The sequence below is a fragment of the Triturus cristatus genome, chromosome 4_1 (assembly GCF_964204655.1).
Source record: "Triturus cristatus chromosome 4_1, aTriCri1.1, whole genome shotgun sequence".
Lineage (NCBI taxonomy): Eukaryota > Metazoa > Chordata > Amphibia > Caudata > Salamandridae > Triturus > Triturus cristatus.
This window is the reverse complement of record NC_140585.1, coordinates 959087204-959103364: the sequence shown is the minus strand read 5'-3', so window position 1 is coordinate 959103364 and position 16161 is coordinate 959087204.

Genomic DNA, 16161 nt, shown 5'->3' with positions numbered 1-16161 from the left:
AGCTTTGGCAAGGCGGGGAGGAGAGTAGATGACTGGCTGCCTCACGTCCTTTGCTGGATTATGTGTTTTAATTAATAAGTGCTACTCACTAATTGTGTTGACTTTCACTGCGGCTACTTCCATACAGTCCAGAAAGAAGCTATGTATCGGGTCTGTGGAAATCATAATGCCTAACTGTGCCCAAGATCCCTGGGTTATGTTTCAATAATGGGCATATGACAAGTGCATTTATCTTAAGTACCGAGATAGTCGTCCTTTTGGAAATGCATTTTCACTTTCTTTCAGATTTGCATGAGGGTTGAAATATTTTTTATAAATGTTGCTCCAGATCGTGGATGTGGAGATGAAGACTGTTTTCTTTCTGTTTTTTCCTTCTTGCTGTTCTCCATCGATGGTCTGCCATACTAGGGCCAGCCCATATCCAGTGACCTGCCACAGATGCAGAAATGACTAGATCCCCTAAACGGCGAATGTTACTAACATCCTACAATAATCACAAACCGGGAAAATCGTTTTTTTTTCTGCAAAGACTGTCTGCTTTGGGGGAGTGACACATACAGCCAGCGCCCTACACCTCCTTTTAAAGCACATTGATGCAAATTCAAGTAACTTTCCTGGGACAATAACTACAGTTTTCAACTAATTAAAGTAAAACCATCTATTTTAGGTGCAGGTTCTCCTTCATTGACTGCCTTCTCCTGGTTGCATACCCAGCACTCCAACTTGGGAGTTCTGCACCCACAGAGTGCCACTACTGTGTTCCGACAAATGCATAATATGAACACTGGATTTCCATACGTGTAAAATTTGTGAATTGTCAAGGTGGTACACTACTATAAATATTGTCCCAAGAATGTAGCTGTCATTTCAGATGTGGCCAGAGGTCTAGACCCTCAGGCCAGGCAGGGAGCCCAAGAAACACCCACACCACTACACGCCATGACACATTTCCCCGCACTGGAAAGAGGGCGTGGGCAGAGAAGTCAAAAGAAGGAAGGATCATGGTTAGCCAGGGAAACGCAGGCATGTCTTTCCTGCTACTATGCTGTGGAGGCATCCAGGAGAGTGAGGTTGTGAACAGTACAGAGATACGAATGAGAAGTGCCAAACGTCTGCCCCTCCCCAAATATGGTGGTGGCGTGGTGGTTGTAGCAGGGGCAAGTGTGGCAATTTCCACTACAGCAGCTTAGAAATCTGTAGGGTTCCACCGCACTATGAGGTGCACCAGACTGGTCGTCATCAGTTCACGCAACAGCTGGCTGTATCTGGTATGCATGAAAAAAGTGAGCCACACAGTGAGGGTGGGAGCACCATGGAATCCCCATCACCCACGGGAGGAAGCCAAGCTTTGGGCTTAAAGAGAACGAGCAGGCCTAAGAGAAGCTTAGAGCAACAAAGACGTGGGTACAGGGTGCTTCCCATATCAGAAACAGTGGCTATGGCAGGCCTGCTGTCCACCATCATCTACATTGACACCACACTCATATGTTACTCCATCCCTTCGCTAGCCCCTCAGAACTTTGGACTAAGTTTTGCTGAGTGGCTCTAAAAGTGTGAAATAGTATTGCTCTGTTGTGAGATCCCAGATAACTTGCTTTTCCTAGGATCACTAGCATGACAGCTGACTGCTTCCTTACACCCTATGTGGATCAGAGTTGTATTTTAGCATGTAGTCTTTTTTTCTTGTAATTAATTGCCTGTTGTAGTGTAATTGTACTGGGGCCTGCTCTCTTCTCATACGTCAGGCATACTCTGTATGTTGACCTTTTATCCATAATTTTCCCTTCCTGTTATTATTGAGTGTTTGAGTTTGTGACATTACTATTGCAATCATGATTTGTAACTGGCCTTTTTTTGGTTCAGGGGCACAGGTCACAAGCCTAATGCTGCACTGTCTGCTCCTACTGCCAACTCTTTTCTTTCTTCTTCGCCCCACTGCTCCCTTCACCCCAGTTTTGAAGCTTAAATACATTGACAAATGTTTTTACATGTAAAATCTATATCCTTACAGAGGGTAGATATGGGAATTTACCAGAGGGTAGTGATTCGGTGCACTGAGGGCGCAGAAGTAGAGGGCTGAGATGCAGTGCAGTAACTATTCAGAGGAGAGATTTCAGAGGGTACAAGAGAACACATGGACAGTGGCACTGGATGGTGCAGGCGGAACAGATCCAAGACCACCAGAGGGTACAGAGTCAGGGACTGCAGAAGGTTGAGGCACAAAGAAAGTAATGAGAAAGGGGCACTCATGGGCAGATGGGTAGGTTACTTAGGGGGCATAGAGGCAGGGTACAAGAGCTTACACAAGAGTATCAGGATATATAGATCAGTGAGGAAATCAGTGGTACTCTCTACTCTATCCTTACTCTTGCGCTTTTTATTAGGTCCATCTCTTAATACTCTCCTCCCTTTCCCTCAGTATTCATCAAACACATTCTCTCATGTGCCTTCTGCCCTTCACTCTCTTGTCCTTCATCAAAGGGTATACTCCTTTTTCAGGTTCTCTGCCACATCTGTCAGATATTTTGCACCCCATGCTGGCAACTTCAATCCCTGTCCTGTACCATCCTCTCCCGCCACAGATGACCTTCAACATTCTGTTAACAATCCTTTTATTCCCCTCAGATACTCTTCTCCAAATAGAATGCCTTCTCTCATTCACACTTCTCAACCACCTGTTTGTCTGAAACTTCCATGTGCCAGACATTCTACCAAATTACCTTCTTTAATGTGTGGGCATGGGAAACTCCCAAATGTGAACACCCCAAAATGTACCTAAATAACTTGGCTACAGAATTGATGATTCAGAAACAGTGTTAACCTCATGTGTCCACAAGCTAAAGGCACTTCGGCAGACAACAAAGATACAATGGATCCAGTAAAGGCCAAAACAATTATTAAGTTCTAGATCAGCAGAATAAGTTTAACAGTTTATTACAGAAATTAAAACAGTATGATGGGGTCAGCTGCAAAGGCTGTCCGTAAATACAGCATTACAGGATAGCGCAAAGTAAGAATTGTCCCAAATAAGCAGCAAAATAACCTGATGATGTAGTTTAAAAATCACTCAATAGTGAAGTAATACTGCCACAAACTGTGCAGCATTATGCTGTATTTGTCTTTTCTTCATGCGTAATTGTCTTCTTCGATGCATAGTTATCTTTTCTTGATGCAAACCCTGCGGCATAATTTGGTCCTCCTCTGTCTCATAACTCTAGAGTTAAAGAACCTCACATCTGTAAGCAATCTGGAATGTTCTTGTTAATGCAATGCCATATTTTAGGAACAGGATCATTCTTCTTTCAGTAAAACAAGTCTCCGCAACTTTTAATGTTTTGTTTAATATACAGGTGCCTCTAACAAAAAGAGAAACCTGATAGGTACCTTTCAACAGTCAACTAGTACAACTTAATACATGCAAGGGCACCAACAATACATTACAGATTGAAGCAATTTGTCATCATTTGTTCCCAAAAAAAATTCTTGAGCCCTTTAAATGTTTTTCATTAGCCCCTCCCTTAGTCCCGCCTCTAGCCCCACCCCCTTGCCACGCCCCAGCTCAATCTGATGAGTACCTGCACTTTTTTATTTCCATTTAAAGCACTGATAATGACTTGTATATTTACCGTGTTACGAGGTCCTAGCCTGTGAGAGACAAGGCAGCATACAATATGGAAGTCATTACTTTACAATTTTACTACATATGGTAAGAGTCACATATGACAGTAGAGTGTCAGTCATAAGTTCAATGTAGCTATGGTACTGCCACACAGAAGTAGTCTGAAAACTTGGCAGTTATGAATTAACAGTTCAACTAACTGTCAGATCCCTGAGGGTCAAAACCTGCCATTGAGAGCAGATGTGCTACTGCAAAGAATAATCAACAATTTTTTTTAAAAACACGCACGGTAAACTGGCTTTAAAAAATGTGAATGTCCCCATCTAAAATCCAAGACCAGCTTTCCCTTCTTCATGACTGTGTGAAACTGGAATTATTCATTAGGTTTAGTTTCTCTCTTCAGTCCCCAGCAGGCAGCAGTCATCATGGCAAGCACATTCCAGCTCACACTTTATGGCTCCTGAACAAAATCAAACTCTCTTCATCCTCACCAGGCACCCACTTGCTTCCCTGCCCTCTCTGCGCCATGCTGGTTTACTCTCTGCCCACAACAAAAGCATTTACAGCCCTGACAAGTATGTAAGGTGATCCACCGAATGCCCATAGGCATCCCTGAACGTTTTTTTCTGGTACTCCCTCAAAAGGGGGGTAGAGGTGTCACACTTTTCTGACCTTTTCACTGCACCAAAGCTCCACGGGTACTCTCTCCGTGTACACCTGTGAGCAGTCGCCTCCATTTCACCCTTACTAATTGCCCGGAATGCCCACCACTACTATTTCTTTTTTTCAGTTTTATAGATCATAAACTCGACCCATTATACAAATCAATGCAACATAACATAAAAATGCAATAGAGGCTGGTGAATTGCCTGCAGTATCTGGAAAAAGATGTACCAAGGAGTGAAGTTTGACTATGTGGAGTCAGAAAAGACATTGTCTCCCAGTTCCAAGTTCAAGAAGACATGGCAGGCTTCAGAGGCATAGGTTAAAAGCCACTTGAAAGACGGCCGGTATGTCTAAGCACTCTACAATTCCCTGCACTGTATTCACCTAAAATATTGTTTTTGCATCTGGCCTCTATCTAATTCGAAAGAAATCCATCTATCCTCTCCTTTCTTTTTTTTTTTTTTTTTACAGTTTTATAGAGCGTGAACTCGACCCAAAGGTATTGGAGAACTTTAAAAGGTCATTAATTGGGGAGATGAAGTGATTTGCCCAGGATGACGGATGTTAAGCTGACTCCAGGACTTCAATCCGGTTTCCCAGTTAGAAAGTGGGCAACTCCAGCAATAACGTCACTCCCTCTCCACATTGGTGGTTAAAAGTAAATGTTAGGCCCCAGCCTTTGCGTTGAAAGAGCATATAAAGTCCCCTTCTGGGAGGTTTGCTTTCAACACTGAAGCTGTTCAAACAGAGCAGAGGTCCGTATTTTTGCGGTGGCCTTTTGGCAGCTAATTATTGCCTTTTGGCAGCTAATTATTTTTGAAGCTCCGGCATTTACTTAAATACATTCCACTCGGGGGCACAGAGTTAGGTCACATGACATCAATCACTTCAGAGGCTGCAAGCAACACCCTTTCTCAGCTAGTCACAGGTGACGAGCTGGGAAAGGGTGTTGCTGGCTTGCCGCCTCTGAAATGAAGTGCAAGGAATACATGGCTTAGGCCCTAGATGCCTGGGACTGCTTGTAAATATGACGCTGCTGTGCGTTATAAATGGGAGTTCTCTTTAGACCCTGAAAATTGTAGGCCAGGGCTGGGATTAGGACCGCCCTGTAGCCTGCATAGTAATTAAAAAGACATAAAAGGAACCAGTTGTTTGGCACATGCATATTGTAACATGTATTTCTCTTAAGAGTGCTGGGGTGCCTGGTTCCCATCTCTCAAGGACAAGAGGTAGCCAGGCACTAATGGCAGCACTCGGAACTTTGTCGTTGGCCATGTGCGTCTGGCTGCCGCACCTGTAGCAGGAGCTTTTCGAATCTGGGAAGGGCCGGGGGGGCCTGTCGAGGTCTTTCTGGGGCGTCGGCCAGACCTGTGTCCTGTGTAGGGGCCTGGTTTGTCTCTGGGTGTGTCTTTGCCGCTTATCTTGCACACCGTCGGTTTTGTGTCCTCTTTTTTCGCAGCCGCCGCGCATCTTTTGTAGAGTTCAGCCTTTTTGACAATTGCGATGATTTCATGGAGGGGAGCCTCCCCACTCACCCACAGCTTCTCTTGCATGTTGGTGTTGACCGTGTGCATTATTATTTGGTCCAATATCAGGTCATCTTGCAGGTGCCCGAACTTGCAGTTTATAGCCAGTTTCTTGAGTGCTGCAACGTAGTCTTCCACCGTCTCCGTGTTGCTTTGTTTGCGTTGAAAGAAATTGTATCTATCTATGGCTATGCAAATGACTGGTTGGTAGTGACCGTCTAAGTTGTCAAGCGCGTGCTGGAATACATCTTCATCTGTGGATGCTCTTGGCTTCTTGACCATGTTCTCAGACACTCGTAGACCCTCCTGTCCGAGATTGTGAAGGAGTCTCTTCTTCCTGCGTTTGTTAGAGAATGCTTCTTCACCTTCGTCTTCTAGGGCCGACAGGTAGCTCAGAAAGTACCGCTTCCAGTCTGCCCACTTCATGACCGGTTCCCCTGTCTCAGGAAGGAAAGGCGCTGGGTTGGTCAATGAGAAGGTCTGGGCTCCCATCTTGCTGGACGGAAGTGCATTCTCTCGGGAGGGTGGTTGTTGGGGTGCATGGCTGACGGCAGTGGCTAAGGTGGTGGGACCTGCAGGTGCACCTGGTGGGGCTCACTCGGGCATTCCTGGGCAGCTGTGTGGAAGTCCCGGGTGCGCTGGCAGCTTTTAGGGTGCCTGGGCTGCGTCCTCTTCAGTACGCAAATGAGTGAGAGGAAGCTGCTTGGTCCAGTGGTGGTGAGCGTGGCACTGTGGTGTTGGTTGCCTTGCACCCTGATTGTAAGATGGGCGAGAGAAAGCTGCTTGGCTTGATTGCAGGAGGTGTGGTACAGTGGAGCTGGTTGCTTTGCACGTGGTGAGGGCAGGTGGCTGGGAGGCAGTAGAGGTGCCTTTGATAAGAGGCACCGCAGCAGTGAAAGGCCTGATGCACGCTATGGGGGTAGAGCCTTGCTGGAGCACACGTGCTGTGTGCGGGCCTGGTGAGTGCCGGTCTGTCACTTTGAGGATTTTACTTTGCTGTGGCAGAGCGTGTGTGTGGAAGGCGGAAGGCGGCAGGCTCCTGACAGTGTGGGGCCTCACTTGCGTGCTGCCCCAGGGCGGATGTCTGTCAAGCGCCGCCCTCCCTCTGCGATACTGGACGCCGCACCGCGGGTTGCGAAGGGTGCGGTGCTCGGCTCAGCGGTGACGGCGGCCTCCTCAGCGGCTCGTCGCCAGTCTGTAGGGATTAATGCAAGTGTCTCGAAGGAAAGACGACACATACAAGAGATACTTTACACGTCTCTTTATTCGCAGAGGGAGAGCTAGCGTCCATATATTGTACTCTTCCCCCGCGTTCTGCACCGTCTCTCACGATCCCAAGAGGCATAGCGCAGATGACGCGGGTGCAGAGCACTAGACTGCAACACCACAGGAACAGGCTTAAAGACTATATTTAATAATAAAAGTACTTATGTGGATGGTAATTGCGCTTGGCAATTACCATCCAGATATCTTGCAAATCATGGTGAGTGTTGGCCTGGCACCCTCTAATGGCAGCCGCTGCTGCTGTCACCATCTGTTGTGGCAGTTCGCCTCTCTCTTCTCACTTACCTGTTTCATACACCCTGGGAACATCATGCCAGTCAGGAATGCAAACTACAGGTTGTCTGACAAAGGGAGAGCCTGCACTAAAGAAGAAGTATCCAAGATGCTGTATTTGCTGTGTATGAGCCCTTTTGTAGTCCTTGCTCCAGACAAACAGTACCCAAGGGTGCCCCATCAGGTACCACCCCAGAACTTAGGATCTGTCTGGATTACAGGGGCCTCAATTCAGTCGCCAAGACTGATGCTCACTCTATCCACAGAGCTGATGAGCTCATTGATCAGTTGTGGGCTTCCAAATTCCTCAGTCCATTTGACTTGACGTCACTGTATTGGCAGATTGCCTTGATTGATGGGGCCAAGCAGAGGTTGGCATTCAGCACCACAGATGGCCACTTTCAGTTCAGAGTGATGCCTTTTAGACTAAAGTATACACTGCAACTTTCCAGAGGTCAACTGGGAACAAGCTGGGCTGGAATGTTTTAGTGCTACCTGGACAACATTGCTGTTTTCAGCTCCATCTGGGATGACCACCTGCACCATCTTCGAGAAGAGCTTCATGCCCCGCAACAGGTAGGCCTGACTATTAAGGACAGTAAATTACAGATAGGTTGGGGTTCAGTAGTGTACTTGAGTGTTATATGTGAATTAATGGAAAAACACAAACTGTGAAACCACTATGAAGAAAATGAAATCATGAAAAACCAGTTCTGAAGAAAGACAATTATGAGGAAATACAAAAAAATCGTAAATGAAAGGGAACATTTTAAAAGAAGGATAATTTTAAGAAAAAATGTGAAATAATATTAAAATTGGGTAGAGTTTTGGTGTAGTGGGGTTTTTGGGTTCAGGAATGGGTAATGTTTGAGGGTGATGAGGAACTTTTAGGGGTCAAGGATGGGTGGAGTTGGGGTGTACAAAGGGATTTTTAGGGTTCAGAGATGGGTGAATTTTTGGGGTGGTGAGGAGTTTTTAGAGTTCACGGATGAGTGGAGTTAGGGGTGGTAGATAATTTTTAGGGTTCCGGGATGTGTGGAGTGTAGCAGTTTGAAGGGTTTTTAGGGTTTGCAGAAGGGCGGAGTTTAGAGCTGATGAGGGATTTTCAAGGTTCTATTCTAGACAGATTTAGGAGTCACAAACGTTTTTTAGTATTCAGCAATGGGTGGAGTTTAGAGATGGTAAGGATTTTTAGAGGTTTAGCGATGGGTGAAGTTTAGATGTGGAAAAGGTTTATTTAGGGTCCAGGGATGAGTGGCATTTAGGTATGGTGAGGGGTTTTAAAGGTTCAGGTATGGGTGGAGCTTAGGGGTTGAAAGTGCCTTTAGGAATCAGGGATGGTTGGACTTAACGGGTGATGAGGGGTTTTTAGGTGTCTGGGATGATATTTAGGGGTGATGAGGTTTTTTTTTTGGATCTGGCATGGGATTTGTTTGGGGAGGTCAGAAGGTTTTAGGGGTCATGAATGTGAAGGTGTGAGGGATGGATGGTGTTTAGGTGTGGTGAGGGCTCGGCGAATTAAAAGCATCAGAAGTAATTGTTTGACAATGTAGAAGATATAAATCTGAAACAATGTCCCCTAAAGTAAAGCACTGAAATAAATACCTTCAACAAAAACATTTGTGAATGCAACCATCACATTTCCTTCTATATGGAAGCAGGCAAAATTCTGTCTTTGCTTAAAAAGCCTTCTGCTGACTCCAAAGTGTTAGCGAATTACAGGTCTATTTCTCTGCTGCCGGCTTTTTCCAAGGTCCTGGAGAAATACCTGAACATGGTTATCACGACCTATGCAGAATTGAATAACCTTTTTCATATCCGTCAGTCTGGCTTTAGAGCTAACTGCAGAACTGTGTCCACATTACTAGAGGTCCCTGAACATATCAAAGAGTGGGAGGAAAAGTAATCCTGATCTTATTAGATCTGTCCGCAGCCTTTGATACTGTTCCCCATAACAGGCTGCAGGATCAAGGCATCGGCAGCTCTGTTCTAAAATAGCTCTCCTCCTTTTTAGAAGATAGAGGTCAGGAGGTTTGGACACCACCGGGCTCTATTTTAAGTCTATCTTAAATATCACACTGATTAATTTGTATTTGTCTCATCTTGCATCCCTGACATCCCTGGCTGAAGCGTACGGTGCTAAAATCCTTTCATACACCAACGATATGCAGATCTTGTTTACCTCGGACAGGGGAGAGCACTTTGAGGGCGAGAAGATAAAAAACTGCCTCACTGATATGTTTGCGTGGTTTAGGACCAACCAACTGAAATGTAACCCAGAGAAGTCAGAAATTATTTTATTGGGCTCTACTCCTTCGGATGTATGGAGAGACTGGTGGCCAGAAGACATGTCACCTCCGCTCTCCGCCGAACACACGGTTAAAAATCTGGGCATCATGATAGATGATTTCCAATCGATGAGAGCCTAAGTCCAGTCTGTAGTGGGTACCTGCTTTGGCCTTTTGCAGATGCTAAGAACATTTCTCCCACTCCTGCCTTTGGACTCTAGGAAGACTGTGGTCCAGGCATTGGTTATTTCCACACTGGACTATGTCAATGTCCTGTATCTGGGCCCTCCTGAATACCTGCTGAGGCGCTTGCAGGTGGCCCAAAACACAGCCGCAAGAGCAGTTCTCATGCTGAAGCCAAGGACCCATATTTCCCCACATCTTAAAGCTCTTCACTGGCTTTCAATGAAACAGAGGATTAGGTTCATGGCTCTGGTCTTCTTTCTCAAGGTCATTCATGGGAGTGGCACAGGCTACCTTAACAAAAGAGCAACCCAATATGTGCCACCCAGAACCCTGAGATCCTCCTCTCTGAACTTGTCTGTTGTTCCGAGAATTTTCCGTGCCGTTCGGGCGGACTTTCTTTCAGGTTCTTTGGAGCTCAGGCATGAAACTCGCTCCCTTTGTCATTGAGATCTGTGACGGTCTTAACCACATTTAGGAAACTGCTTAACACTTGGTTATTCCGTCAATGAATGTCCATACTTTAGCAGATTCCTGCAGCTTCGGCATATGGTGGTTTGTTGGATAGGTTGTTAGGGACGGCTTTTCGGAGTGCCGGGACACTCTTTTGAGTAGCTGTGCACTATATAAATGTCTCCATTTATTCATTCAGTTATACCTTAAAAAATAAGCATGCAAAAGCCAATTTTAAAAAAATCGAAAAAAAATTATGAATTTGTTTCTATGGATTGGTAAATGACATTCATCCTGCAAATTTCCATTAATGCTGTTTAGATATAATGGTTTCTCAGTAATGGCATTCCACGAAATACAACCGCACTTGGTCCACCGGGACAGTGGAGGCAAATTTCACTCTCATTAACCCCAAATAACGACCATCATGGTGTTGGAACGTCCCAAGATCCAGACCCACGTGAGAGCCTTCTTAGGCCTCACTGGTTACTACAGGGGATTTGTCAAGGGATATGGGAACATTGCTGCCCCTTAATGGAACAAACTTCCAAGAAACAGCCTAAAAAGGTGATCTGGCCATAGGTGTGAATGAAAGCTTATCACATCCTTTAAGAGGCCATGTATACAGCACCAGTGCTCCAGGCACCTGACATTTCCAAGGGAATCTTAATTCAGAGAGATTCTCTAGAGCATGGCACTGCAGCTGTCTTGTCACAGCTAAACAATAAGCTAAATGGTGAGGTCTTGGACCAACCTGTAGCCTTCCTCAGCAGGAGAGTACTACCCAGGGAACAGAGGTGGAGTGTGATTGAGAAGGAAGAATTTGTAGAGGTCTGAGCATTGAAGAAGTTGATTCCATACTTATTTTGAACTCACTTCCAGGTACAGACAGACCACAGACCCCTGGCTAAAACAAATGTGGGGTAGGAATATAAAACTATTGAGGTGCCAATCTCCCTACAGTGAACAAACGTGAAGGTGGGACCATCGTTCTGGGACTTACCACACCATTGCTCATCGTCTTTCAATTTTGTTCTCCCTTAGCGATGCGCACGCCAATGACGTTCTCCCTGCTTTCGGCTTTGGGGGATACATTTTGGAAATGACCCTCATCTGCATGTTAATCCCCCAGATTTTCTGCCTTCTGTTGGTGAACCTATATTTGCTGGCCAATAGACTCTGTTTACTTAACTCCTGTCAATCAGTGGTAAAGTGCCTTTGCTCTTCTCTCTAAACCTGTTAGAATTGCCATACCTATAATTGTTACATTTAATTTACTTGAAAATATATAGTACATCACACAACATGTACCAAGGGCATGGAAATGAATGGCTACTAGTGGGCTGCAGCCCTCATTGTGCCACCCACTAAAGTAGCACAGTGTCCTAGACCTGCCATTGCAGCCTGGGTGTGCATTATACAGCTGCCTTTTCAACCTGGCCAAAGAATCCTTCTTAATACTTATAAGTTACCTCTAAGGTAGGCCCTAATTGCCCATAGGGCAGGATACATATTATTTAAGAAGCAAGAGAATATTTATTATTTTACATGTCCTAGCAGTGAAAAAACATAAAACAGTTTTTCACTGTGGCAGGGCTGGTTCTCCTGTAAGAAAACAAGGAGTTACACTATAGCAACTTAACTCATTATAATAGCAATTTAAAATCCAACTTAATGCTAAAGTCACATTTTATATTACTATTTTGGAAATTACACTTTTAGAAAGTTGTCATTTCCCTGCTTTCCTTTCCTAAAGCCAAAAGGCTGTCCAGCTGGCATCTGATCCCTGATGACTCACCTGTGGTGAGATGTATATGGTTCCAGACAGTTGACAAAAAGTTCAGGTGTGGGGAGGATTGTTTCTTCTTGAGCAGGGTGGCCTTTGGGATGTGCGCAGTCCCTTCCTGAGCTTCAATGGATGCCTACCTTGTCATTGGCAGATGAAGCTCATTCTAGGCCTGTCTCCACTTTGCCTCTCTAGTTAGGCTAGTGCCGAACTTGGTGGGAGGGGAAGAACTGGCCAGAACTGGTCTAGGGTAGACAAAGACTTGCCCTCCACTCACAGCCTGGCACTGTGCATAACAGTGGACACTGCAGACCTTTCTGCAGAACATTTCTGTGCTTGTGAGAAATCTGAAGAAGGAGTGCCCTGTTGTATGAAGAACCTGAAGAAAGACTGGACATGCTTGCCCTGGACTCAGGACTACAGAAGTGATTCCACAGGCCAGTTGGCTGTCTTCCTGCTTGAGCTACAAGGACACAAAAAGTTTCCAGAGGCCTCTCTCCTAGCAATTGCCCAGCTGACCAGTTCCAACTGGACCTGTCCTGGACCCTGCTGCTGGCCTCTGCTGGAGTGAGTCTTTACCCCCCAAATGGTATTACACAGGTCCTGAACCCTTGGCTGGTATTAGAGTTTACTCCTTCTGCTCCTCAAACTGCAAGAAGTGAGACTTAAAAACATTTTACCAACTTTGTGTGTGGAGAAGGGCCAGAGACTGGAGTCAACTTCGAAGTCACAGCTGTTCACATCAAAGCGACGGATGGGCTCAACTTGCTCGTGTGCCACGCGGAAGGAGATCTGTCTTCCAGAAATGTATTTAAATCTGAACAAAGGGGTTCACCAGAATCAAAGCTAAATGGCATTTAATCAACATCGAGGCCTTCCTCTGCACAGACTTCAGATTTTGTCTGCTTTAAGCTTTCCCACCTTTGTCAATGATTGCACTGGGACCATGCTCTTCTGCAACCCATCATTGTCAAGCCCCACTTTGGATTCAGCTTTCAGCTTGTCCGTCCGACAACACGTCAATAACCATTCTTCCTCCATAAAAGTTCCTAAGTCAGAAGGTACACTTTCCACCGTGATTAGCCTGGTGCTCCTTTGTGGTTGGCCTTAACTTTGGACATTCAACCCGGTATAGCTTGAGCAGATATCTGCAGTTGACGCTTTGTGCTTTATGGTACTATTTTTAATTCAAACTTAAAAAAATCATATCTCTGTTTTTTTTTAAATGTCTTTATTAGTTTGTTCCTTCAAATCTGCAGACCATGTACAGAAACAATTATACATCTCATCCACCTCAGCCGAGGCAGTGAACATTCCAACAATAATAAACTCAGGGAATTAGACCTATGCTCACATCTGTGGAGGTTTTCCAAGCTAACGTAGTTCGCTTCGTTTGTATGTGTTTCATGATAACCCAAGTGTAATTAATCTTCCCCCCAACCCCCTTCCAGCCCCCCCAAGATCCCCCCAATACCTCCCCCCTCACCCCTCCTTCCCCCTGCCGGGTCTGTATAACTTGAGGTCCATGCATCTGAATGCTCATTCTGGGTCTCCTTATGTCTCTCCCCTTTGACTTGAGGCCATCCCCCCTATGGAAGTCGTCTCCTCTGTTGACACTTGTGTGGATTGTGTGGCCTGTCCCGTTATCTCCTGGATCATCACTCCCCATGCCAATAGTACCTCAGGTAGTTTGTCATCCCTTCTGGTGTTAGGCATGTGCCCCTCCTCGGACAGAGCCCACTCCCTCAAGTCCGTTTTCCATTTCGCCAGTAGCGGCCCTAGCTGGGTTAACCAATGGATCGTGATGCGCCGCCTAGCTATAACAAGTCCTAAAACCAGGAACCGCCTACTTACGTTTAGGATCTCGAGGAATCAGGCCCAGGAGACAAGAGCGCGGGTCCATGTCAATTGTCCACCCAGTTATCCTGGTCAGGTCCTCTAGGACCGCCCTACAGTACGTCTGGATTGTTGGATTCCTATCTCTGGTTATACTTATTAGATGTATGTCACTTGGTGTCTATTTATTTATTAAAATATACTCTATATTTCTAAATTGTTTTTTTTTGTGTGTTCACTTTATTACAGTTTGAGCAGTGCATAAATACTTTACATATTGTCTCTAAGTTAAGCCTGGCTGCTTTGTTCCAATCTACTGAAAGGTTATTCACAGGTTTATTTAGCGACTTCAGTGGATCATCCACTCAAGAATTAGGATTATTATATAAGGTGGGTTCTCACTCACCTCGATTATTCTCACACTGCAGCTTTCTGACTGTTTATATTTTTGGAGTTTGTACTGTCACCTAAATTGTGAAGCCCTAAATTTGTTTCAGATTTTGATGATGGAAAAGCCCAGACCATCCTGGAGATTGTCAGATGGTCTTACTGTGTTGTGGGCCTTTAATGCTACATAGAACTGGGGTTAAAACTGTTTCCAGATTTGTTTTCAGCTCACAGTCTAACTCTCCAATTTTAAGCATAAACATGCTAGGAGGGTTGTTCTGTTACTATGTCCTGCTGTCCTATTAAATCTGCCACTTCCAAGCAAATTGACCAGAGATGATAGGCATTGGTATTTACATTGTACCCCTCCATCCCTTAATATATTCTCATTAGTGGATCTAATTCACAAAGCCAAATCTATGACTGAAAATATATGCCTGTCAAGTTTCCACCAAAAGATACCTAGCATTTGTCACTCCATAATTGTGCATCTCATCTTTGTGCAATTATGCAATAGTAAAGGTTGTGAAAGGAGTGAGGATTGGGAGGATCAACCAAGATCTGTCTTGAGAGTTTGTGATTGCCCATCCTTTTATGATCATTCATAAACTCCTGTTTGACCAGTTCCCACCTTGGATATTGTTGTAGATTTTGTCCAGAGAAGTACTGGAGTAAATCCCCTTCCAATGTGGTAAGGGAAACAGAATATTCCAACATTTTGTGGGGTGCTGGGGAAGGTGTTTAACCATGCAGAACAATATTTTCCCTCTGAAGAACAAACGTGCAACTGCAAAGCAACCCTTCCCAGTGAGAAAATGAACTGTTTGTGAAATTTGATATTTGGAAATAGTAAAATAGAAACATATCACATGATCAAAATGTCACATGACACTTCCAGGAGTACCCCTGAAGATATGAGACTGGTGCAGTCATCCAAGCAAACTATTGCCAATATGTGTGAATTGCAAACCATAGTAAATCTGCACCCATTTATAGGAGTGGTTCTATGGGTGCAGATTTACTACTGTCTTGGTAAACTGATCACTATATATATTTAAATTTCTTATAAGAAAAAAACAAATAAGTTCAAATAGTCTCTTGTGAAATGAGGATGAGAAAACCCAACATAGACATAGCAGACCCAACTCAGAGCCCTCAAACCCAACTTCCTAGCCAGGAGTGCGTTTATTTAGAGGGTGTCACACCCCAAACACCCGCCTGAAGCGCCGCCCCTGCTGGTTATGTGAACTGAGAGCTTAGCGGTTCTGTAAAAGCCAGAAGAGTACTACGATCATGAAAGTACCAGCTGATCTTTGCAGTTCTTGGATGGACAGGCGAGACCTGTGTGGTTTTGGGGTGACCCCAATGACATTTTGTCTCATCACTTTCTGTGGGATTGCCTTGCTGCTATGATCTAGCTACCAAAAGTGAGCCACGGACCCTAAGGGAATGCGTGTTACCTTTCTGCACTGGGATGTGGTTTAAATAGTTCACAGAGAGGAACAAATGAATTTAAAATTATTGATTAGAATAAGGATTACGTGCAAAGTTCAGCAAACCTCTGTTTTATAGAGAGCCCTTAGATCCTTATAGTATATCATAAAAGATTTCCTATTTGGACCCTCACTGTCTCCTGGTACCTGAGCTTGGTGTCAGTGTATATTATTGTTTTTTTTTAATTTGCCTAGTCTTACATGTATAGAGGATGTTTTAAAGCAGTTTTCATAATTTGGAAAATGTGTATCATGTTCTCAAAGATCAATTTTATTCCAAGGAATCCATGATTTAAAATGGCAACTTACACTTTTGAGTAATTTTACTACTTTTGGTTGATCACAAAATCTGAGTATAAGTTCCTAC